Below are 25,509 nucleotides of genomic sequence, written 5' to 3'. Positions count from 1 at the left end.
AAAACGGACATCCGTTTGGGGTCGTGCGCTGGAGTTGGCATTAGCGCGCTGGAGCAGGACATGCTGGAAAAAGTTACCCACCCTACAGCACATGGTGCAGAGGCAATAGATGGGATGACGCACACGAGCCCGCTTGCAGTGCAGGCCGAGCTGCCTCGCAAGCTTTCCTGCACAACGGAGCAGGTCGCACCGCAGCAAGCCCCGCTGATTCTTCCGACTCGTCTGCCTGTAGCGACGGGCGCCGGTGAAAGGATGTGTGACAAGCCGCATCCAATCAAGCAGCAGCTTGATAAACCACAAGTATAGGGGATCGGTTGTAGTCTTTTTGATAAATAAGAGTGTCAAATTCAATGAGGAGCTAAATGTAGAATTAATTCTCTCAAGTTCTATCGACCACCGATACAACTCTATGCACGCTAATGCTCACTTTACCTAGAACAAGAATAAAACTAGTTTGCAAGTGTAATGGGATAACTATGCAAGATAATAAAGAACATGTAAATAGAAGCCAGGTGATGTTTTAATTAAAGAACAATAAAGTAAAGGTTTTTAAAGAACAATGAGAAACAGTTTGTCCCTAGGCACATGAATATGTCATGATAGTGACAATGATCACACTTATGAGGGGAGAGGCTTAAGCTAACATACTTTCCATGCTTGGATAACATGTTCTTATAATTGAAAATCTAGGAAGCATCCGCAGCTACTAAAGATTCATTAAGGTAAAACACAACCATATCATTAAGTGTAATATAAAGTCCCCTCTCACCGGTCCATCGCTTTTCTATTACTACTACTATTGATAGTACTAGTACTATGTATTCAATAGTGTATTTTAGGGGATAATCTGATGCTTGCAACATAGTTTTGCAGTGTAACAAAAATTACAACAACATTACTCCCTCCGTAAAGAAATATAGTACTAGTACCGTGTTTGGATGTCTCCATTGATGCCATGGAAACTTAATTGGCATTCAGCTGGCAGCAATGCAGGTGTTTGGCTGGACACCGAATTTGTTATTGGAAACGAAGAGGCAATTCAGCTGTTTTGGCTCCCACGTAAAACTCCCTCCCACGATTCGCAGGGCCTCTGCTCTGATTTCGGTTGAAATCACCCGCTCCCACAAAACATATCGTTTCACTTCACTCCCGCAACCACGAACAGGAGAAAAGGAAAGGGAGAGACTCGGCTGTGACCTAGCAGTGAGAGATATACTCAAAAAAGGAAAGGGAGAGACTCGGCTCCGACCTAGAAGGGAGCTCGAAGGACATCCAAACGAAGCATGAGTGTTAAGATCACTAAAGTAGTGATCTAAATTCTCTTATATTTGTTTAAGGAGGGAGTCCCATTTAGTGGTGGTTCAAGAATTAAGCTTCAAAGTATCTTTCAAAGTAGTGAATTATATTATTATTTTAGAATTTCTATTCTCCTTTTGCTTATCATTCATACTAGGACACCCTTGGAAGCAGGAAAGGGTTGCTTTGTTATTTACTCACTCTTCATAATTGACTGTTGTTCTTTTGTTATATGCTTATAGTGGGTCAAATAGTAAGAAAGCTTGCAAAACCCTTGAGAACCACAATACTCTTGTATTGTTTGGCAACTATGTGTTGCACACAATGTCAATCTTATGTTAAAAGATATAGCAAACTTTCCTGATGTTGGTGTGATAGTCAAAATGGCCAAGACAATATGTAGGTTCATGCATAACCACAATAACCTCCATGATAACATGAGGAAGAATGTAGGCGGTGAACTAATAAGATGTCACATCATGGATTTTTCTCAAATCTCATATGTTAAAATTTTCACACGGCATTATAATTTTTCTAGGAAACCCTATGAATGCCTAGGATTTCTTGTGATTGACCTTGTTTGCCTGACTGTTTGCTTGGGAAGGGCAAAGCCCAATGCGCTAGTGGAAACCTACCTAGCTTTTGGTTGACACTAAATCAAATTTTAATGTTCATTTGGGAATAAGGCTATCATTAATAAGACCCACATGGAATTCAAGCCCAATAAATTTTTCCCTAAGTGATTTGAGTTGGATTTTTCTGGAATCAACTTAAAAATCCAAAGGGGGGTTATTTTAAAATGCCTTTGCATTTATTTGGAAAGAAAATGAACTCCATAATTCCAAATTATTTTAAAATGGCTTTGCATTTATTTGGAATCAACTTAAGTACCAAAATTACAAGATACACTCATGGTTGTAGGTATTGATAAATGAATTCACCTTTGTTCCATTGGATCAATCCTCTTGGTCACCTTGTGCATAATCCTAAGGCACAAGTTTGACGTAGGGCTAATATATGCTTCCATCTTTGTATAACGGCCATCATACTTTTTTTAAGCTTGAAAAAGTGCATTGTTTCTGCGTATAACCATACTTCATCGCCTTATAAAGTGGCCTCAATGCACCCAATACTCAATCTAATGTTGTACACCACACATTAGTAGACAAACACTCTTCGTCAAATACGTCGTCAGGACCATACCTCCATCGACACTCCTTCCCAGCCTTAGAAACCATCCTTTCTCTAAATTTATCTTTCTTCATATGGTATCTCTCAAGGAACATGAACACAATTCCAAAGCAGGTGGCATTTGGTCTTATTAGTTCACCACCTTTGTTCTTCTTCATGTTATCATGCAGGTTATTGTGGTTATGCATGAACCTGCAGATTGTCTTGGCCCTTTTGACTATCACATCAGCCTCTGGAGATTTTGCTATATCTTTCAACATAAGATTGACGGTGTGTGCATCATATGGTTGCCAAGCAATATGAGAATATTGTGGTTCTTCTATATGGTTTCGCAAGTTGTCTTATAACGACCCATTTTCAGTTACAATTTGAACTATATGCTCATGGCACATCTCCTCTACAACCTTTCCAATCTCTCTATGGATATGTAAAATACATATACCTAATAAGAACATAAGCAAGTATTGTAAGAACACATGTAAAATGTATATACCAAATTAGAACGAAGCAAGTATTATAAGAATATAAGATAATTATAGAACAGATCCAAGTATTTCTAGAAGCAAGAATTATAAGAGTGCAAGAAAGTAAATGTGAAGAAGAGGAGGAGGAAGTAACCTAAATTCTGAGTTTGGCTCGATGTATGAATGGTTTTGAGGAAAAACATTCGTGTATTACAATACACCATGGAGTTTATGACGCCCATTCCTATAGGTCCGGTCCAAGACTCGTACATAAGAGTCACACCAAAGTACTTTCAATCTTATTTGAATTTTTGAAGAAACAAAGTAGCTTCATCATAGTTGGCCTCAAGATATCTCCCATCAGGCTCCTTCGCATTTGGTATAGGAATAGGCCTTAATTATTGAGTGATCTTCACATCAGCTCGAAATTATGGGCAATCAACTTTAGTACAACAATGTCATTGGCCTGAAAAAACTTGGACCAAGATAGGCCAAGTATATCTCTCGAATTAGGATCCAAAGCAGTATTGATCTTAGGATGCATAGATATTTTGTTGCTGGATAATTCCTTGTCAAAATGGAGGTGATACTCCTTTTACCAATAGAAACCCACACATCACCCACGCTGCCCCTCCCAACCCTCCTTCTACTTTGCGAGAGACATTTGGGTCATGCAATGCCTCTCTAATTGACATATGATTTTCTTCTTCTTCATCATCTGCTACGTTAATCACCCCTCCTCTTTGATACAGCACTTCCATGGTATTTTTTTTATTCTCAGTTTACAATTTTGTTTCTCTTTTCTTCCTCTTTAATTCATCCTGGTACTCCCTCATTGCATCTCTCACATTTCTTTGCACATTTGGGAACACCCTCACATTACCTATAATACCACCAAGGTGCTTCGCGACACGTGTTGCACCTCCACCTTTGTAATTTTGGCTGCAGTACATCCAATCAAATACCTCGTAATACGCCCATACATGGTTCCAAGTGTTATACATGTTATTTTCTGTAAGTCCTACATTGCAAATTTAGAAACAACATCACTTTAATTGAACTGGGCAAATCAAGATCATAGTTCCATTTGCATAGTACAAACAAGAAAGCATATTAATACCTTTCCAAGATCTTTGGGATCTACTTGCATTGGCATCATGGTTGCCACTGCCACTCCCACTTACAGTACATGGCAAACATATGACAAAAGAACAAGAGAGAAGTGCATATTTCAACCTTGAACTCATGCTTTAGTTTAATTTGCAACCCTAAACTCTAATACCAGTTAGAAAACAACCCTGAACTCTCAAATCCATTTAAATTACCCCCTCACTTGGCCTAAAGGTGGTATTGGCATATGTGGCATGTATTTGACCGAATTGACCAAAAATCAGAGTGTCAGGAAATTTTGAAAAAATATGTAAAATCAAAACTACTAAACCAAGAATCTGGGAAAGTTTCACGCTTTTGTGACAACTAATTTTAAAATACAGTAGAAATGGATTTTCTAGGTGAAATTTTTATTGTATTTTTGAGGGACAATTCCATTTCTCCCCCTAACTTGAACCCCCACCTACGATTTGCCCCTAAAATTCGATTATGCTCAAAAATACCCATCTCGTATATGGCCCTTGCAGAACCCCCCCCCCCCCCCCCCCCCCCCCCGGGTCATTTTCGTTGGGTCAATGACCTTTGACCGGTAACTGGGCGTCAATTGGACATTTTTACCCTTGCTTCTTACACATGGGCCCTCACCAAACGTTATCTCCTCACTCTTTCTTCTACCTCGCGAAGGCGCATGGACGGGGGTGAGGTGAAACACCGGCGGCAACGAAATTTATCTGGGGCTCAGGGAGTGATGTCGCACGTTAGGTGCGCGGATGTGCAACTAGGGCATGTCGTCCGCGAGCTCTTCGGCCGCCGGGGAGGTAAGTTTTGCATATCTGGTTTGTGAATTTTTCATTAGGGCTTGAACTCAGTTAGGGGAATTTATCGATCGTAGGTCGATGGGGTCGGGATAGTGCGGTTCTCCTCCGAGTTCTACATGCCGGATCCAAGCTTTTGCAGGCTTGAGATGTGTTCCAAACACCGGTGCCCGGGCCACGGGCTCATTCCCGCTCGTTGTGCGCCTGGGGAGGAGCAAGCACAGGGAGACGTTTCCTTGGTTGCCCACATGATGTAATTCACATATATTTTCTCTGTTTTGCCTTACATTGTTGCCAAGATTGCATTTTGATGAGATTATTGATGTTGCAGCTTCCTGATGAATGTGAATTGGCTGTTTGGGTTGACCCTCCTCCTCCGGATCGTGTTAACATGCTTTCGAGGAACTACATGTTGGGCTAGAACGAAGTTGGCTCAAAGCTCATCGTTTAGAGAAGAGGGTGGCGCATCTAACCAAGCTGATGGTAACATGGGCATTTCTGATGATTGTTGGCATATGCATTGTGGCCTATTTATTTCCTTCAAAGAATGCATATTAAGTGATGATGTAGGCAGTGAGATTTTAATGATTGGTTGCTGAAGTTGAGTAGAATTTTCTGTGAGTTGTTCTTGGTAGTGAACCTTTGATGTTGCACACATTTTGCAAAGGAAATGACAAGCATCAGTTTGGTCTTACAACAACAATTTAAATTGCAAGACCGTACCAGAACATCGCAGGTTTATGTGAATTTAGAAAATGATCAAAACTTGATCACAGAGCACTTCACAGGAACAACCCACATGATTTAAGACCAACAACAACACATGGTCAATAGCCAGGATCAGCAGCAAGATATGGCCGACAGCAACACATCAATTAAGATAGTTGTACAGATGTTCAACAGCAACAACATCATAAGTCACGCATAGTTCACACAGCAAGATATGACTCGTGCTGACAGCTCAAGCCATCAAAAGCCAGGGGACTCCTCACCCGCCATGCCGCAGGAATCCGGATCCACGGCCGGTGCCGGGCAACCGAGCCACCAGTCCGCGTCGCAAAACTGCCGCCGCTCACCGCCTCCGCCACACCACCATGATTGCCGCTGTTGATCTCCGCTACCGCGGCTGCAGTTCGTCACCGCCCTCCAGAGTGAAACATACAGAGATAATTAGTTTAGACTTGTGTGCTTCATGAGTTGCTTTGGTTGGGACGAAATAGAGTATACCTGGTACGGTGTGATGAACGGCTAGTTGGCCCAGCAACGAGTCAACCTAAGCCAGGGTGGCTGGCTTCCATGGTTGGCATGTTTGTCTTAGCATTACATTACGTATTTTTCTACTCTATACCCCGCTAATCATGGACCAATCTGCTTACTTGTTCCGTTCTTGCGCAACGTTGACCTTGGCGCCAATAGTTTGGAGGTGTGCCTGCAAGCTAGCCATTGGATGGGGTGGTTTGACTTGAGCTGAATAGACATATAATTGTGTGTCAAATGATAAGGTTTAGTATCACATGTACGTGCAAGTATATTGGCTGCATGACTCTTTGATCTTGAGATGGCTAACCGCTCATCCCAAGCGCCTTTGGTTGCATTGCATGACTCTGGGTGAAGGCTCTACTTATATGTCGCGGAACATGTACTTTGTTGTCCTAGTTAGCACCCCTCTTAAGTTCTGGGTGGACAGGTTGTGCCATGTCAGCACGTTGTCGCCGTGAACTGGAGCGATCATCGCGGAGAGCAATGGCGGCCCCGTGGTTGCTGCTGCTGCTCTCCCTGGCCGGCGGCGTCTCTCATGTTGGTGGCCAGAGCGCGCCCGACAGCACTGGTATTGAGCCCCAACATCTCGTACGTTATGCTAATTCAACTCGCAGGCAGGCAGGCAAAGGCTCAAGCATCATGTCCATGCTCTCAGGTTTCATCAGCATCGACTGCGGCCTCTCAGAGCAGAGCAGCTACGTTGACGGAGCCACCGAGCTGACCTACACCTCAGACGCCGGCTTCATCGACGCCGGCTCCAACTACAACGTCTCGGCCGAGTACATCGACCAGTCCCACCGGAGAAGCCACCGGCAGGTGCTCAGCCTCCGCAGCTTCCCCGGCCCGCCGGGGCGGCGCGGCTGCTACGCCCTCCCATCTTTCGTAGCCGGGACGTCCAAGTACCTGGTCCGGGCCACCTTCATGTACGGCGACTACGACGGTCTCAACAAGCCCCCCATCTTCGACCTCTACGTCGGCGTCAACTTCTGGAAGACGGTGAACATCACGAAACCTGACGCGGTGCACGTTGCGGAGGTCATCGCCGTCGTCCCGGACGACTCCGTGCAGGTCTGCCTGGTGAACACGCGGTCCGGGACGCCCTTCATCTCGTCGCTGGAGCTGAGGCCGCTCAAGGACACGCTGTACCCACAGGCGAACGCGACGCAGGGGCTGGTGCTCGTCGCCCGGCACAACTTCGGCGCCGCCGATCTGATCAGGTACCCGGACGACACGTACGACCGTGCATGGGTCCCGTGCACCAACCCGGAGGACCAATGGACTACCATCTTGACGTCCTCCAAGGTGGCCATGGAGGTGGAGGATCGCAAGCCGCTCTATGACGTGCCCTCGGTGGTGATGCAGACTGCCGTCCGGCCGACCAACACCACCAGGAACGTCATGTGGTTCCCCTGGGACGCCGAGCCCAACCACGTCTACCCCATGCCTGGGTGCGCACATGATCCAGCCAAAATCCTTTCATATTAGCAGTAGTACTTCACAGCATAGCATGAATTGCGACTTCAAGTTTCAACCAAAAGCTTGCATTTGGGTAAGTGGTAATTTGCACGTACGTACCCATTGCAGGCTCCTGCCTGTCTTCTATTTGGCGGAGCTGGAGACCGTGGACAGCAAGCAGGAGCGGCGCGTGTTCCTCATCAGCCTCAAGCGCCCCAACTCATCTGCTTCGTGGCTCATAGGCGACTTTGATTACCTTGTCACCACTGCATCGTCTCCAGGACTACCGGACGACCCATCCCGTTCATCAGCCCCAAGGAGAACCTCGTCATACTAGGAGCCGCCAACGCCACAACACTTCGGCCAATCATGGAAATCAACTCCACAATACTGCCGCCGTTCATCAACGCCGCCGAGCTTTTCACCCCTATTTCCACCGCCGGGGTTGGGACCGACGCTCAGGATGGTGAGTACGGAATCATACTCATATCATTATATCATATTATACCAAGAAAAAGTTGCGCCTCCATATAATTTAGAAAAAAATAAGCAAGGGAATTCAAAATATATCCATGATGAAAGCCAACCGATCATACCGCTGTCAGTTGATGACTAGAATTTTCTTACTCATATACATAGATGTGGATGAGCTGACTTGCGCTATTTATTTTTCTGCTTGTGTGTTACTGAAAAAATAGTATCTGCCATCACTGCAATTAAGGCTAAGTACCGGTTGATCAAGAACTGGGTGGGTGACCCATGCGCCCCGAAGAATCTAGTGTGGGCTGGACTGAACTGTAGCTATCCCATTTCCAGACCTCAGAGAATCACAAGCGTGTAAGTCTGCATATATTTGTCATAAAATGAGTTAAACATACAATTGTGCTGTCTAAACCACCATGCATTTCTACAGAAACATGTCATTTGGTGGTTTGAGTGGTGATATATCATCCTACTTCGCCAATCTCAAAGCTATCCAGTACCTGTAAGTGTGGTATTTTGAATCCATTTTCACAATGAATTTTGGTAGTGCAGTTCACATATTGTGCATGTTGTCATATATCAGGGATTTGTCACATAATAACTTGACAGGATCAATTCCTGATGGTCTTTCACAGCTACCCTCTCTCGTGCTACTGTAAGTACTTCTGAATCATGCTAATTTTGATATCTAGTACACCCTCTGTTCCTAAATATAAGAAGTTTTTGCAGTTCAAATTGAACTGCAAAAACGTATTATATTTAGGACTAGAGGTAGTAGTATTTTAGTTGGAACAATATTAAGATTGATGTGCCTACTACCCTCCATACTATCCATTTTCGCAATTGACTCTAAAAATAATCCCTTTGATTTTTGTTAATCAAAGTGGTGACTCCAAAAATTATACGTGTCCTTCCAATGTGAGTGTGTTAGTATTGTGTATACTTACGGCACTTTTCCTCTAATATCAAAACTATTTGGTTCCTTCAGAGATTTGACGGGCAACAAGATTAGTGGAACGATACCGTTCGGCCTTCTGATACGAATTCAAGATGGCAACCTAACTCTAAGGTTAATCCATCATACTATATGTTTCTGATGCCATTTATTTTTTCCAACACCATGCTAATGGTTTCTTCTTTTTAATAGATACGACCAAAGTTCAAACCTTTGCAGCAACAGTACTTCTTGCCAGCCTACAAAAGATCACCGAAACTCTAAAACCACCAGCTACATTGTTGTTATAGTGGCCGCTGTGGTTGTAGTAGGACTAGTGGCACTACTACTCTTTTTCATAATGGGAAGAAACCAAGGTGAGCCTAAGAGACATTTGGCATTAACACAACAACTGTTCTACCCATGTCCATCTGAAACCGCAAGCAATGGTGATGATGCCATGGTGGGTAATACTGTTTCGTTCTTAATTTCCATATGAAGGACCAGCAAATATACATAATGAGAGTGACGTGCAATCGCGCAATCGTCGATTCACATACACGGAACTGAAGGTGGTAACATCCAACTTCCGGCGAGTGCTCGGGGAAGGAGGGTTTGGTCTTGTCTATGATGGCTTCTTGGAGGATGGTACTCAAGTTGCAGTCAAGCTGCGGTCTCAATCTTCCAATCAGGGTGTAAAAGAGTTCTTGACAGAGGTAATGCATGATCGAGCATGTCAATAGTCACCTAGATTCGTTTGGACAGTATCTAATTAATCTGTTTTCTTCTGGCTCAGGCACAAAACTTAACAGGGATTCATCACAGGAATCTAGTCAGCTTGATTGGTTATTGCAAGGATGGGGAGTACATGGCCCTTGTATATGAGTATATGTCCGAAGGAGACCTCCAACATAAACTCAGAGGTCATTTCAACTCTAGGAGCATTTGGAATCTCCATTTTCAAGTTCCCCAATGCTAACACTCACCATGTTCTGCAGGGAGAGATCACAATGATGGATGTTTAACCTGGAGACAGAGACTCCATATTGTAGTAGCCAATGTCAATGGTATGATGTGCATGCAGGGCTCGAGTATCTGCACAAGGCATGTAGCCCGCCTTTCATACACCGGGATGTGAAGACGTCAAACATCCTACTGGATGCAAATCTAAAAGCTAAGGTTGCTGATTTTGGCTTGATGAAGGCTTTCAATCAGGACGGTGATACCCATGTATCCACAGCCAGGGTGGTTGGCACACCAGGGAGTTATTTACCCAAAACCATCACACTTGGGGCTAGGGTAACCGGTCAGTACCACATTTAAGCCATGTCACAAAAAACCACCAACTCTGGGACTAATCGGTACCGCGGAGCACTGACTGGTCGTTTTAGCCGTGGAAACAGCGAAACTGACAGGTCGGGCCCACCTGTCGGGTCGACGTGGCGCGAGCTGACGGACGCCGTTAGACGAAGGGGGACGGCCGTTTCCGCGACCGTGTATTAGTGGGCCGTGCGGGTCGCTCGTCGGACCAGACCGCACCAGAGCACATCCGACCCCTCTGTCTCGACCTCGACGACCGCCGCCGCCGCCGCCACCGTCGTCTCGCTGCCGTCCGCCGGTCCGCCATGGTTTCCTGGAGCGAGGGGTCAAGCTCTTCTTCTTCGGACGACGAGTCAGTGACTAGCCAGGTACGTTCATTTGGGGATTCCAACATTTAGGGTTAGGGTTCTTGAGTTGGGGATTTCTTACCAAGTCGCTGATTTCTTCAATCTCTTTGGTTTTGAGCTTCCTAGGACTATCCCATGCTATGAATGGAGTGGCATTGCTCATGAGCTCTCCTCTCGCTGTCTGCATCGCGAGCCTTGCCTCAGGCTAGTAGCATTTGAATCTACGGACACTGGCCGACGTTTTCTTGCTTGCGCTGAGGAGAAGGTATGTTGGTTAGTACTGTATTTAGTTAACCTTAGTTAGTTTTTGCTCCATTCAAATGCCAGAAGGAAATTTTGCTCTGCTTATTAGTGTGAACAATTGTCATCGCCCACAGTTGGATTTAATTATGCTCTTACAGTAGTAAATTATGCTACGCCAGTGTAATTTGCTCCAAATAATTAAGTAGTGTACAACATTGTTAGTGCCAGTAAGAAATTATGCTATGGCAGTGTAATTTGCTCAAATAATTAAGTAGTGTACAACTAGTGTACAACATTGTTAGTGCCAGCACTAAATTTTGTACTTACTAATGACAACATATATTTAGTTTATATGTTGTTAAAAGTGACAAAAATTTCTTATTGACAACACATATTAATTTGATAGGCTTTCTTAATTGTTTGTGCATTTAAATGAACACAATTTGATAGGCTTTCTTATTGACAACACATATTAATTTGATAGGCTCTCTTGTGTAGTATGATTGACAATATTTTTTTTCTGAATTATAGGCTGAACTAAAGTGCAACTATCTGGAGTGGATAGACCCTGAGTGGTCAGTGGCTATGCAGTTCTGCCTAACTGAATTGTGGGGCATGTATGACAAAGAAATCAATGACAGGGTGAGAGACAATGTTCAGCTTGGTGATCAGAATTACAAATTAGTTGGAGAAAAGAGGAAGATGGAAGAAGAGCTGAGATTTTTCAAACTTGATTTTGCAAAAATGGTGGCTGACAAGGAGGATGCTATTACTGAGCTGGGCAATACTAGGTTGGCTCTCAATGATCTGAAAGAGGAGATGGAGAAGAAGAAGCTGGCAGACCATGGTTGCACAAACCTACATCAGTTACTCAGGGCAAAGGCAGAGAAGGAGAGGGACAAGCTTGTGGTAGAGAGAGACCAACTAAAGGAAAAGAAGAAAAAGCTAGAGTATATCATCTCTGATTTGCTGAAACAGAAGCATGGCTACAAGGACAAGATCAAGAAGTTGAAGGAGATCTGATGAATTTTAATTATGTAATGTGGCATTGTACTGGTGTAGTTGTGCTCTGTTGCACTGAATAACCAGCCCTACTAGAAGTGCATTGTACTGTTGTAATGGTTAAATTTGTACTGAATTATGTAGTTTATCTGCAAGTCTAGATTTTGAACTTATGGCATGAATTTGAACTTAATTTATAGTGCTATCTCTTGTATCATATTGAGTACTCTATTATATTTACTTCACTCCAGGTGAAACTGGTATGATAGTCAAATTATTGTGCACAGAAAAATTTGAAATACTAGTAACTTATGGCATGAGTATACCAGGAACTTTCATTATTATTATGCACATAATGTGATGATCAGGGAGTGCAAACAACATAGCAGTACAGAGTAAATATAGCAGTGCAAGAACATAATTGTAGATAGGTACATGATGATTGAAGCAAGCCAACATAGCAATACACAAGAATAATAGATAGTAGTTCCTCATAGCATAAAACCAAGATCCATACATAGGTTTAGCATAACATTACACAACAGTAGTTCATAGTGGCACACATAGGTTCAACACAGCATTACATAAGTTCAAATTTAGTGTTGGCATAGATAAAGTGCTCTAGTGCCTGATGGAGCACACATGCACTTGGATACATAGTCAAACAAGAACTCTCAGTAGTTCCCACTGGCATAGAAGTACCCCTCCATCCTTTTGCTCATGTATCTTGCCCTTTTCGGCCTATTTCCTGTTGGCTGGCTAGTTGAAGCTTCTGCAGTAGTTCTTGGAGGATTGAAGCTTCTTGCACCTGTTTTTGCACCTCTCCTTGCAGCAGCAGTACCAGCACCAGAAGGAGAAGAATTTGCAGCTCTAGCAGATGAACCAGCAGCTCTAGCAGATGTAGCAGCAGCTCTAGCAGATTTGCCCCTTGAAGCAGCAGCAGCGGCGGATCCCCTTGAAGCAGATGTAGAGCTTGCACCCCTAGGAGTTGTTGTACCAGATGTTGAGCTTCCCCCTTGCTGCCATGCAGGGGCTGTCCTGTTTTCCTGCAATTATTTTTGTTGGATAAATTTCAGTGATACTTAATGAGTGATGAGATAGAGAAGGAAGTCAAAAATAACATACCATGTGTTTGTTCTTCCTAATTTGCAGATCTGGCCTCAATGGCTTTGCACAACTTGTGTATTTGTGGCCCTGCAACTTGCAGTTACTACAAGTTATTGTAGCCATTCTTGATGTCTGCTTTGCTTGAGGAGGCTCAAACCTGCCTTTCTTCCTTTTCTCTTCTGCTGGTCCCTTCTTGTCTTCTTTGAACTGAGGTGGGTCAATGTCAGGAGTTGCAGTTTTCACCCAACAATCAGGACCAGGAACTGGGTAAATGATAGGCTTGTATGACTCCAAGTACATAGCCTTTTTGAAGAAAATATTTACATGGTCCTCTGGTAGTTGTTTGGACCTGTAGATGGCAGAACAACCATGGTTGCAAGGAATTCCAGAGATGTCCCACTTCTTACAACCACATGTTTTCAGATTAGTGTCAACAGAGTAGGTCTTATCCCCACTACTCACTTGGAAAAGACCTGGTCCAGCTATCAATGATTTGCAGTCCCTTGCATATCTCTTGTTCGTCTCTAACCTCTCAACATAAGTTGGTGCAATTTCCCATCTTGAAACTAGTCCACCCTCTCTCTTTTGCTGATACCTTACCAGAAGTTTGTCCTTGATCCCATTGATCATGGTGACAATTGGCTTGTTCCTTACATCAAGTATGTACTTATTAAAAACTTCACTTAAGTTATTGACAACCAGATCAGTTTTGCAGTTAGTATCCATTGCATGTCTTGACCAAGCTTTTGGAGGAATCCTTGACATCCACTCCCAAGCAGCCTTGCACTCAGCCTTCATGCTCTCGATTGCCAACTGAAAGTCATGTTCAGTGTAAGCATATGCAGCTGCATCCATGCATTTCTTCAAGTCTTCTCCTCTGAATCCTGCTCTCTGAAAGTTGGCATAAATGTGCCTCAAGCAGTACCTATGAGGGCAGTTGGGAAAGACTGTTGTGACTGCATTCAACAGACCCTGCAAAGGATTTTGAATTTGTTAAAATGAAATAAATTATCAAAACAAATTTTAATTCAATTTAATTGTTGTAGTAATATCATATTGATTTAATATTACATTGATTTAATTCAATTTAATTGTTGTAGCTTGTCCTATGTTGGCCCATAAGGGTCACCCTAGGCTACCTTGACCGAAGTGTCGACAAGATGCGTTACCACTCGACACATGCCAACTAGGGTAGGTGGGAGGTTGGTTGGGCTATGGTGGTCCATAAGGGTCACCCTAGGCTATCTTGACCGAAGTATTGACAAGATGTGTTACCACTCGACACATGCCAACTAGGGTAGGTGGGAGGTTGGTTGGGCTATGGTGGCCCATAAGGGTCACCCTAGGCTATCTTGACCGAAGTATCGACAAGATGCGTTACCACTCGACACATGCCAACTAGGGTAGGTGGGAGGTTGGTTGGGCTATGGTGGCCCATAAGGGTCACCCTATGCTACCTTGACCGAAGTGTCGACAAGATGCATTACCACTCGACACATGTCAACTAGGGTAGGTGGGAGGTTGGTTGGGCTATGGTGGCCCATAAAGGTCACCCTAGGCTATCTTGACCGAAGTATCGACAAGATGCGTTACCACTCGACACATGCCAACTAGGGTAGGTGGGAGGTTGGTTGGGCTATGGTGGCCCATAAGGGTCACCCTATGCTACCTTGACCGAAGTGTCGACAAGATGCATTACCACTCGACACATGTCAACTAGGGTAGGTGGGAGGTTGGTTGGGCTATGGTGGCCCATAAAGGTCACCCTAGGCTATCTTGACCGAAGTATCGACAAGATGCGTTACCACTCGACACATGCCAACTAGGGTAGGTGGGAGGTTGGTTGGGCTATGGTGGCCCATAAGGGTCACCCTAGGCTACCTTGACCACTATACACATGCCAACTAGTGTAAGTGTTCAATAAATTAATGAACTAAATACACTAAATGCAGAACTAATTAGACTAAATACACTAAATGCATAACTAACTAAACAAATTAATGACCTAATTAGAGTACTATTTTAGGGACAAGTGACGATGTAGATAAACTCACCTTCTGTCTATCAGACATGAATGTGTACTTCCCAAATTTTCCCTCTTCAGTCCCTCCTAGGGCATATTTGAGTTGAGTCAAAAACCATGACCAATTTGGTGTGTCTTCAACTCCAACCACTCCAAATGCTATGGGGTACATATTGTTGTTTGCATCCCTTCCAGTAGCAGCTAGTATTTGTGCCCCATTAGTTAACTTAATGAAACAACCATCTAGGCCTATGAATGGCCTGCATCCATTCAAAAATCCCTCAACACATGCATTCAAACAGAAAAAAAGACCATGAAACCTTGGTCCTGCAGTTGGGTTTTCTCTTATTTTTCCACTCACAGTACTCACAATGCATCTTGATCCAGGATTTGTAGCCTTCACAGTCTCCAAAAAATCTCTCAGCCTCTTATATTGCCTCTTGTGATCTCCAAGCACAATCCCCTTTCCTTTCCTCTTTGCTCTCCATGCCATCATCTTGGGCACCTCAACACCAAACTGCCTCTTTACCTTGTCAACTATAGCAGGTATAGTAGTGTTGGGGTCTGATCTGATAGTTCCAAGCATTTTGTTGCCAAGCCACTTGGAGCTGACCCTTGTCTTGTCAGATTGGGTGGGACAGGTGTGCTCCAATACCATCTTCTTAATGCAGAAAGTGGGCTCATTACTGATCTTTGCTGCAACCATGTGGAACTGACAGCCCTCTCCATCACAACACACTATTACCCTATCACTGCAGTTTCTGTGATATTTGTATCTTCTAAGTTGTTTCACATGCAAATTCACAAGAGCCTCTCTAAACTGGTACACATCTATGAAACAAAGCCTAAGCTGGAATTGTTGCTCTGGATGCAGCCTGCCCTCATCATACCAGACCCTAGGTGGTCTTTTCTTAGCTCTGCTCTTTCTACCAGAGGGGATTATAAAAGACATAGGTTCATTGCCATCATCATCAGCTTCAAAGCATGTATCATCCTCTTCTAAAGATGGATACCAGTCCTCATTCATGCTTCTGTTAGCACTAGAGTGGGACCTACTAGTAGGCCCAGGCCTCTTTATCTTCTTCTGAACAGGCTCAGGAACTGCTATCTCTTGACAGTCATCATCCTCTTCCTCCAAGTCTATGTCATATAAATCTTCAGGGTCTGCGTCTCCTTCACAGTGTGTACTGCTCATGTATTGAGATCTCTTCCTCTTAATATCAGCAACTGTGTCTTTCAGATCACTGTCCACTTTCATCCTCTGTTCTTCTTCTCTAGCTACATTATCTTCTTCTTCATAGTCCATGGAATCTGAATCTGCATCTGAGAGGTCTTCATGAGCTACAAAGTCTTCATCAAATACTGAGTCATCATCTTCATCAGATGTGTCCTTATTTCCTGCATGCTCTTCCTCATCTGTATCAAACTGGAAATCTGCATAATTAACACTAACTTGAGTGTTAACCTGCTGCAATGCATTATTTTCCTCATCTGCATCTACCATCTCTGGCTCAATTGGGTGATCTTGTGTCCCAAGCAGTAACTGGCATGGTGGAGGAACTGATTTTATTGGCATATAGTTCACACTTTCTTGTGTACCAAGAAAATATGATGAGCCAACATGATCAGTGTTTGTTTTGTGCACAACACCTGACTCATTAACAACAAATACAACTGGTGGGTCCACTGTTAAATCTTCAATTGTTTCATCTGGGTCCACTTCTTCATCTTCTGCACTTTTGTTAACTGGTGCTTGCTTCATATCTAATTTCCCCTCTTTTAACATACAAACACAGTGTCTGACTGTTTTTAAACTGCTTTATCATCTCATCCACTTCAGTGTTGTTTCTGACGAAAGTAATCCCTTGCAGCCCTGTGCAATCCTTCCTCAAGTAGCAAATACTGTCATCACTTCCATATTCATTTCTGACCATCACATTAAGCAAACTGCCATAAGAGATGTCTCTCTCATACATCTTCACAAGGGCATATTTTTTGGCAGCATCTTTAGAAGGAAACTGAAAATATAATGACCATGGCTCCTCAGGCCTACAAAACACAAAACATATTAAAATATATTAATGACCATGACATTTTCAGTAACATTTTCAAGCCTACAGAACACAAATCAAATTCATGATCATGACATTTTGAGTGCCACAATAAAAACTATGACATATTCACATATAAAACAAAGTAACAGCAATAAGATCTATGCCACAAGAGCCAACAAATGCAGAATAAACTATGATACATTTAGTAATTCAGAAAAAACAAAGAAAAAACTTCATCTAGGCATAGGAGCTTCCTCCCCCAACGAAGCAGTATTGCTAGAAGTAACCCTAGGCATCCTAACTAACTGAATACTCTAACTAAGCAGTATTGCTAGAACCCTAACCCTAGGTTTTTGCACTGAGATTTACCTGAGTGGAGATGGATGCCCGGGGGGTACTTCCTCCCCCAACGAATCAGCCGCCGCCGACGCCTTCTCCGCGTCCGCAACATCCTTCTCTGCCTCCTCCGCATGCTGCGACGGTGGCGGCAGGACAGCTTTTCCCCAATCCGCCGTCGAATGCGAATCGCCATCGGGGTTGGGGCCCAACTTGCCAACGGGGTCGCATTGCGGGCAGCGGCCACCGGAAGAATGACCACCGCCGCCGGAGCCGTCGAGACCTTCTCCGCCATAGCCGCCGCCGGAGCTGGTCGCCATGAGCAGAGCGGGAGGAACGCGCGGGAGGGAAACTGAATCGGGGATTGGAGGACGAAACGGCAGGGGCGTGACCTAATACACGGGCGCGGAAACGGCCGTCCCCCTCCGTCTAACGGCGTCCGTCAGCCCGCGCCACGTCGACCCGACAGGTGGGCCCGACCTGTCGGTTTCGCTGTTTCCGCGGCTAAAACAGCCAGTCAGTGCTCCGCGGTACCGATTAGTCACAGAGTTGGTGGTTTTTTGTGACATGGCTTAAATGTGGTACTGACCGGTTACCCTAGCCCCAAGTGTGGTGGTTTTGGGTAAATAACTCCACACCAGGCTACCTTGCTCCCGAGTATGTCTCCTTTTGCATTAAGTTGTTGAGAATTCAGTATAAATTCTAGTGATGCGACGGATACGACTGTAACACAAATCCATCACATGTGTGCACATATGCACTGCAGGTATGCAACAGTCCTGGAGCTCACTGAAAAGAGCGATGTGTACAGCTTTGGTGTCGTGTTGCTGGAGGTGATCACGGGGAAGCCTCCGTTCGTGCAAACCCCACAGGCGCAACCCATTCATATTGTCAAGTGGGTGCAGCAGCGCCTTTCATCTGGGGACATCGAGGGCGTGGTGGACGCACGCATGCAAGGCGACTATGATGTCAACGGCGTATGGAAGGTCGCAGACCTCGCGCTCGAGTGCATGGCACAAACTCCCGCGAAGCGACCGACGATGACCCGCGTGATGGCGCAGTTGCTGGAGTGCCTTGAACTCGAGGAGAGCCGCGGCGCCATCTACACCAGCGTCAGTGGCGACACGAACGGCATCGTGAACACTGCTAGCACCAGCAATGATCCCAGCTCAAGCTCTAGTATGTACGCCACCACCGACCAGCCCGCCTCCGATGTCAACCAGAGCAGCGCAGCACTCAGGATGGGGCCTAACTCTAGCAGGGCTTCAACGGTGGCCGCCGGTCCTGCAGCACGATGAGGCTGGCCAAACTTTGTTGCCCATGCCTTTGTGCATCAAAAGGTCTCGGAGGCTTTAATTATGTAACGCATTTCTATTTTTGAGGGATTGATCATGGAATATTTGGCATTTGGGTGCTCAACTGATTTTCTCGATTCCAATTCCTACTGAGTTTACTGGCCAGGGTTTCAATCGTAGCGACCGGCCAACTCATGCTATCCTACTGAGGTCGCTTCCTAGCTCTGAATCCACAGAGAAAATGGCCATGGATGCTGTACACGAGTCTTCTTCCAGTTCCTACGGTGTGGGTTTTGCCGCCGCCGTGGTCGTTGCAGCCCCCTGTGATCCCCGAAATGATGTGTCATTCGTACTGATGGCACCTGAGGCACCGCACCCGGCCGCATTCAGATCAACAGCAGCCATGGATGCTGAGGCCATTTTCTCTGAAGGAGAGCAAGTCTTAGAACCACCCTTCGCCACCAGATCTACATCATTTGTGGAAGGTACGGGAGGCAACGGCACAGAATTAAGGGTGCACACCGGTGCACTCTGTTCTAATTTGCTGCCGGTGGGAACGGCGGAGACTGCGGCACCGGCGCGGAACCATGGACGAGCTAGAGCTTCTCCGGCATGTCTACAGACACCGCAGTAGACGGGGATTCTGGCATAGCTAGAAAGTCATCGACGGGATCAACCGGCCTCACCTCTGGGGCGCCTTCCGAGGAATGGGGCGCGGCGGGGTCGAACTCCGCCGAGGCCGGCGCGGCAGTGGGTGGGGGTGGCGCCCAGATCGTCACCGGCGACGAGCCCCTTTGGCCCCCGCCATCGCGGAGGCGTACTCGGCGCCAACGTAGAATCCCCTGGGCAGCGACCACTTGGGCTCCATCTCCTCCGGGGTGCCGAACAGGAGCGACCAGAGGGGGACTCGAGCCTCACGCTGGAGATCCTGGCGTCGTCTGCCCCAGGCCCGGCTTCGCCCGCCGGGGAAATCATGGGCGGCTGGAGGCGGGGGGAGGGAGGCAAGATGGGCCGTGGGGCGGGGTTCCACTGCATCATCATAGCAGCCCAGCAGGAAGCTCGGTAAGGCTCTGTGTTGGGCTTCTACAACAGCTTTACAGAAAAAAACACAGAAGAGGCCCAATCAAACGACATATGCACCGCTGCCTGTCCACCTTCGGAGTTGCTGTTCCCTAAAAAAAACCTTCGGAGTTACTATTTCTCAAAAACAAAATCGGAGTTGCTTTCCAACAAATAATTACAATTTATTTTAGACTAAAAAAATAGTCACAATTTATTTTTTGAGGGGAAAAACACAAATCTATTACTCACCGACAATTAATATGGATCAGCAACAGAATAAAGATTCACGACACCTAGCACCCCAAACATAATAAAATTCTATTAAAGTCTATCTAAACTATTGAACGACCGTGCCACGGACAAAGCGATTCGTCGACGCTTCGTTATTGTTGTTCTCATACCGCAGGCGACCTGACCTTGTGGATGACAGTGTGCGCGTGCCCCCGAGGACCAGCGTCCCATAGTCGCAATCATCGTCGTTAAATTCTTGAATCGATATGAAGAATTTGACATCAAATCTCGTCGTTGCGTATTCACAATGAGAAACCCTAACCTATCGTCTCAATGAGCCGGTAGGAATATACGCCGGAGATCTGTCTAATCCATCCCGACAGACGAAATCGAGAAGGACCGAAGACTGAAAGACTGACTCAAAGATGAAGTGTTGTCATCTGCTTGCCCCCCTCCACACACACACACACACACTAAAACCCTATATAACCGTTGTTGAGGCACCCAGATTCTCCTCATTGACATGGGACATCAAAGTGCCAAGCAGAGAGGAGGCGATCCACAGACTCACCAACAAAAATCGAGGGAAGGAAGACTTTGCCTAGTCACCTTGCAAGAAGGAAAAGAAAAAGGCTAGCCAAATAATAAAAATTGTGGTTCGATTCATATAGTTGCTTTTAGTTATCTCACAACCACTGTACAGCTCTACTACTAAGCAAATAACTGTCATCGTAAATGATTAGTAGAGCAACTCTAGCAAAGTCGTTATATTTTTATTGCCATCCGCCATATCAAGCATGCCCCGTATATATATATAGAGCCTACTAGGCTTATGTGCAAACTCATAGTATTCATATTTGATGTGTTCACAGTCATGAGACCTACTCATCAATGAGAAATCATTTTTTTCCTGAACCTCCCTGCCATCGCATGTGGGGTTGTCTGAAGTTTTCTGCGTGCCACATGTGATTTATATGCACTAACCATATGGAGTGTGCTTCGAAAGACAGTCGTGAGTCATCATATATGAAGACGGGGAGGCCATATATGAAGGGTGTTTTCTAAATTATGACGATATTGTCAGGTATAGTGACTCTACTAGTGGCAATTTTTGCCAAAATCATGATAATAACAATTATTATGACGATCGGATGGATATAATGTCTAGTAGAGTTGCTCTTAGCACAACAACTTTTTCCCCGCAACTACCTCATGGTCATAGCTCAGACAAACAAGACCAGTGCTGATCCATGTGGCATAGAAGTAACGTACACCTCGTTGTTGCAACTGACATGCTCGCCTGCAATGATCATATATGGGCCAGTGTTTGTCTAGCTCCACAGTACATTTCACGCAAAAAATACATTCTTATATAATTCTCAATACATTGTTTGTTATATATAAAAGTCTCAATAAAAGTGTCTTGTGCTATAAAAACCCACATATAGAACATAAAATATCCGTGCGTTAATAAAAATGTTGTTATACTTGGAAACAAATTTTGATGTATTTTAAAAGGTGTTCATGTATGTTAAAAAAATGCTTGCAAAATGTAAATAAAATGTTAATCCATTAAAAAATATTCTTGTATGTCAAGAAAATTTATTGGATCAAAGAAATATAGAATTATTTAAAAAACAACATATACAAGAAAATTGTTTGTGGATATATAAAAAGGTCATGTTTTCCAAAAATATGTTTCTATATATGGAAATTGGTCTTAAGGAAAGAAGAAAATAAAAAAAGCCAAAATGAACAGAAAAATATATACACAAAACATAAAAAGGAAAAGAGAAAAATCATGAAAAACTAGCTGGGTGACCCGCGCATTTGCGCGGCTAGACTTCCTTTACAACTTTATTTATTTTGCTGGTTTTGCTCTACGTATGTTTGTCCATTCAATTTATTCCTATATATGTATTTATATAAACAAATATAGCTTAAATATATAGTATTATAAAATATGGTTAAACTTTGCTACATTTTTGATAAAAGTTGTTTCAAATGGTATGGTTGTCCCACAATGAAATATCAAAAGGACCAATGCATGTATCCCACCATGTGAAACCATTGGCTTTGGTACTAATCTCCAGATTTCACGGTTTCACCTTTTCATCCATGTTCATTTATCTTTGCATCAAATATTGTTTTAGAATTTTTATCGATAAAATGAATAAATTGATTATTTGCAGCCATACATTGTTATCTGTTCCAACACTATCTATTAGCACACTTTCATATATCCTCATATTCATATGTATGCTTCCAGATCTTCTGTGCCATTCTCTAATTTTTATATTTAGTAAAAAAACATCTCCGCCACTATTTTTCCATCGGCAGTTAAGTTATATTAAAAAGGCCAAATTTTGCATATCCGGAAAAGAGATAATATTTTGGAATTACGTTTTTACTGCGTTATTTGTGAATTGTTCCATGAAAAAAATCGGCGCTCTTCCATGCAATGCCATATAATTCCATACCAATGTTCATATTTCTCTCTTCCACTGTTGATTGTCAGCTCCCCTTGATAGATCATTTAAAATACAAATAATATTTTAGTTGGAATGTGTGTACGTGTCCACAGAAAACATGATCAAACTACATCTGGGATATTTTTAGTAAGTATATGGTAAAGTCATCGACGCTTGTGGCACTGATGTTTGCTTCCTACCACGCCAAGCCATTTCATTAATGATTAAATCGTAAATATTATGTTATCTTCCTCTATCTGCATCATCACTATTTGAAGTGAATATTGTTTCTAGATAGCACGATATCATGGATGTTAACCTTCCATGCACGCTTCTAAATACTCATGACTATATCATCTCACTCTAATTGTTTGTATAGCCTGGCCATCTAAGTCTAAGTAACTGTTGTTTTTCATTTAGAAAAACTATTTGTATGTATTCATACAAACTATCCGGGTGGCCCGGACAATGAAAATAAACATATGCTAGAAGATATCACAAAAAAGAAAAAATAAATGAGTAAATTCATTTTGTAGTCCTTTATTATAGCATCAGATGTTCTAAATTCTACCTGAACACTACATAACCATGCATTATTAATCAAATGGAGCTTATAACAGAAAGTCCAACGCATTTGTCATCTATGTAAGAAATGCACAAATACTTCAAAGCCAAGGGATCTTACACACATGCATGATATATATTCCATCTAGAAATTTAATAATATGCGTATACCGCGCAAAAAAGCTTATATCTTTGAAACACATGCATGCACGTATGTGTAGCCTATGGAACTTGATGTTTGAAAAATTCAAAAATAAAAAGGTTAGATTTCAATTCTTTTTAATAATACACACATACATATGAATGCATACTACTTGTCTGAAAAGTTTCATGGCAAAAAAATATTATATGCGATCTACAGAAAAGTAACAAAATCGTGTAACTATAGCACGTATATGTACTATCCACTATAAAAGTACATGGTTTTGTTTTTTATATAGATCACGTAAAACCTACTTAATAATGAAAATTTTACATGCGTCTAGATTAGTTAACCTTCCCAAAAAATGATTATTTATATACGTACTTATGTATTTATTTTTAGTATTTTGGAAACTTAAAAGATTGATTCTGGATTTTTGGAAAGTTTCGAGTTCATCAAGCTCTAAATCCGAAACGCCTCACCCGCAGGCTAGCTATTACGTTTCTAGGTAGTAGTTGGTATAATGAAGAATCAATTAATATGACTTAAAATTATTCAAAATTCTGATGGCGCCTTGAGCTGGTCATACAAACATTAGATTTTCTTAAGTCCTGGTTAAGCATTTTTTATTCTGTAGTGCATTTTCTTAATATAAAAAAGCAAAAAATATGAGTTAAAATCATTACTTATTTCATCTGAATGACAATTTCATTCTCATAGCCATGTCCGGCTTGTCACGTTGGTCAGAAGGGGTATATTGTTTGCATAGTTTGGACTACGGGTAGAAATTTTGAAGGAGAAAGTGAACATACACCCATGCATTGGTTTCTCATGTAATGATGACATTAGTTAGTTGTTACATGAACTAGAAGAACGCCCGTGCGTTGCAACGGGGCCACGTTAACTTAAAGAGTTCAATATTACGACATTGGCGACCTCTTTTACCATCAAATCCTCACACACACACACTCCCTCCCTCTTCCTCACTCTCTCTCCCCCTCTCCCTCTCTCTAACACACACACATATCCATCTTATTGGGTACGGGACCATAATCCATCTATTTCACACACACACACTAGTGCATAACAATATGGATTATGTGTATTATATTTGCCACCAGAACTGAAGGAATTAATTTCATGTAAATCGGTCAGCCACAGCTCCAAGAATACGTGGAGGAGGTGGCCCGGGTCAGCGTCGGCGCCGTCCGGCGCGGGCCACGAGCCCGCTTCCAAGTGCACGTGCAATGCACGTCTTCACAAATATTACAACCAGATGTGAGAAATCACATACTAACACGATGTTGCAATCAATTTGTAATTAAAGAAGCCAAAAGTCTTTTTTCTTAAACAAGAATTCCTTATGCTGGAGTTTAAACAAACCCCACAATAGCCCTACTTATCACCTAATTAAGCAGATGCATGACTTATGAAGCGGATAAGAAATCATGTTAACTTGGAACTAAAATTCCAACAAAAGAGTGAGGAATAAACCTTTTTATCATTGCTCTGAAGTCTGAACCTCCCCCTATTTGTTAGTGAAATGTGAGTATGCTTGGAAGATAATAATTTCTTATGCAACATATGCTTTTACATCCGAAAGAGCTACAAAATATGTTGACCTACCTATGTGCACTTCCTAAATCAAGCGGATAAAATTATTTCTATCGGCAATATAAAATATTAAACATTAGAAAGAAAGGGACAATGTCCACTAACCATGCAAATATTCTGACCATGGGATATTTAGGCTGGCGTATATGGGAAATCAAAGCTAAAAATGACTCGATGAGTTAGGGATACATCAATAAATATTGTAAAAAGTGATAAAAACAAATCTGCAGCAACTCGCGACCCCACGAACTCGTATTCACAATGAGCAAGTTAGTGAGGCCACCACGGTAGGCAAGCACCAAGGGACAAGGGCAACAACCGCCTTCCCATCCAACCTACTGATTCTGCTGGCGCTACTTTCATCCTAAGCCCATGAGTACCGTTAGTGTGTTGCCACGTACGGAGAAACTATGAACTGAAATTTTCATCCAAATCATGAAAAATGTTAATGTTCCTCTCCTCTCCCATCCCTCGTGTGAACATACCCAATTCGTGGTTGGCTCGCTACATTCAGCGTAGCTCTGATGTGCACTGCCCTCGCTCTTGATTAGTTGCCGCAGTGCCACGCATCTACGCCAACAAGTTGGGGAAACAAATGCAAATGTTACACCGAGTCAAAATCAACCATCCCACAATCGTAACAATAGAAAAGATAATAACCAAAATTTAACAGAAGAACTATTGCTTGGC

The 25,509-nt window shown here is 43.3% G+C and overlaps 2 pseudogenes; one reads left to right on the top strand and one right to left on the bottom strand.

Annotated features, from left to right (window-relative positions):
* Nucleotides 1–3,043: 3,043 nt before the first annotated feature.
* Nucleotides 3,044–5,875, bottom strand: LOC125516620 (annotated as a pseudogene).
* Nucleotides 5,876–6,619: 744 nt separating this feature from the next.
* LOC125516619 lies at nucleotides 6,620–19,091 on the top strand (annotated as a pseudogene).
* Nucleotides 19,092–25,509: the final 6,418 nt, after the last annotated feature.

The sequence above is a fragment of the Triticum urartu genome, chromosome 6, assembly GCF_003073215.2.
Source record: "Triticum urartu cultivar G1812 chromosome 6, Tu2.1, whole genome shotgun sequence".
Classification (NCBI taxonomy): Eukaryota; Viridiplantae; Streptophyta; class Magnoliopsida; order Poales; family Poaceae; genus Triticum; species Triticum urartu.
Note: the sequence above shows the minus strand (reverse complement) of the source record. Positions and strands in the feature narration are given on the sequence as shown.